The 1,231-nt window shown below is 34.3% G+C and overlaps 1 protein-coding gene across 4 annotated transcripts in view; it reads left to right on the forward strand.

Moving 5' to 3' along the window:
* Positions 1-1,231, forward strand: part of TBK1 (TANK binding kinase 1) — a 47,419-nt gene that overhangs the window by 28,442 nt on the left and 17,746 nt on the right. The gene's annotated exons all lie outside the window — the stretch shown is intronic.

Raw genomic sequence — 1,231 nt, forward strand, 5'->3', positions numbered from 1 at the left:
TTTTTATTGTCATTTGTATCTAGGTATTTTTTGATTTCCTCTTTGATTTCTTCACTGATCTCTTGGTTATTAAGTAATGTATTGTTTAGCCTCCATGTATTTGTATTTTTTTACAGATTTTTTCCTGTAATTGATATCTAGTCTCATAGTGTTGTGATCGGAGAAGATACTTGATACAATTTTAATTTTCTTAAATTTACCAAGGCTTGATTTGTGACCCAAGATGTGATCTGTCCTGAAGAATGTTCCATGAGCACTTGAGAAGAAAGTGCATTCTGTCATTTTTAGATGGAATGTCCTATAAATATCAATTAAGTCCATCTTGTTTAATGTGTCATTTAAAGCTTGTGTTTCCTTATTTATTTTCATTTTGGATGATCTGTCCATTGGTGAAAGTGGGGTGTTAAAGTCCCCTTCTATGATTGTGTTACTGTCTGTTTCTTCTTTTATGGCTGTTAGCATTTGCCTTATGTATTGAGGTGCTCCTTTGTTGGGTGGATACATATTTACAATTGGATTATGTTCTTCTTGTATTGATCCCTTGATCACTATGTAGTGTCCTTCTTTGTCTCTTGTGATAGTCTTTATTTTAAAGTCTATTTTGTCAGTTATGAGAATTGCTACTCCAGCTCCATTTGCAAGGAATATCATTTCCCATCCCCTCACTTTCAGTCTGTATGTGTCCCTAGGTCTGAAATGGTCTCTTGTAGACAGCATATATATGGCTCTTGTTTTTGTATCCATTCAGCCAGTCTGTGTCTTTTGGTGGGAGCATTTAATACATTTACATTTAAGGTAATTATCAGTATGTATGTTCCTATTATCATTTCCTTTATTGTTTCGGGTTTGTTCTTGTAGGTCTTTTCCTTCTCTTGTGTTTCTTGCCTAGAGAAGTTCCTTTAGCATTTGTTGTAAAGCTGGTTTGGTGGTGCTGAACTCTCTCAGCTTTTGCTTGTCTGTAAAGGTTTTAATTTCTCCATCAAATCTGAATCTACCAGGTCACTTATCTGTTTTTCTGCCTCAGTTATTCTGATATTGATCCCATCTAGAGTTTTTTTAATTTCATTTATTGTGTTGTTCATCGTTGCTTGCTTCCTCTTTAGTTCTTCTCGGTCCTTGTTAAATGTTTCTTGCATTTTGTCTATTCTATTTCCAAGATTTTGGATCATCTTTACTATCATTACTCTGAATTCTTCTTCAGGTAGACTGCCTATTTCCTCTTCATTTGTTA

The sequence above is a fragment of the Physeter macrocephalus genome, chromosome 6 (assembly GCF_002837175.3).
Source record: "Physeter macrocephalus isolate SW-GA chromosome 6, ASM283717v5, whole genome shotgun sequence".
NCBI classification, from domain to species: Eukaryota; Metazoa; Chordata; class Mammalia; order Artiodactyla; family Physeteridae; genus Physeter; species Physeter macrocephalus.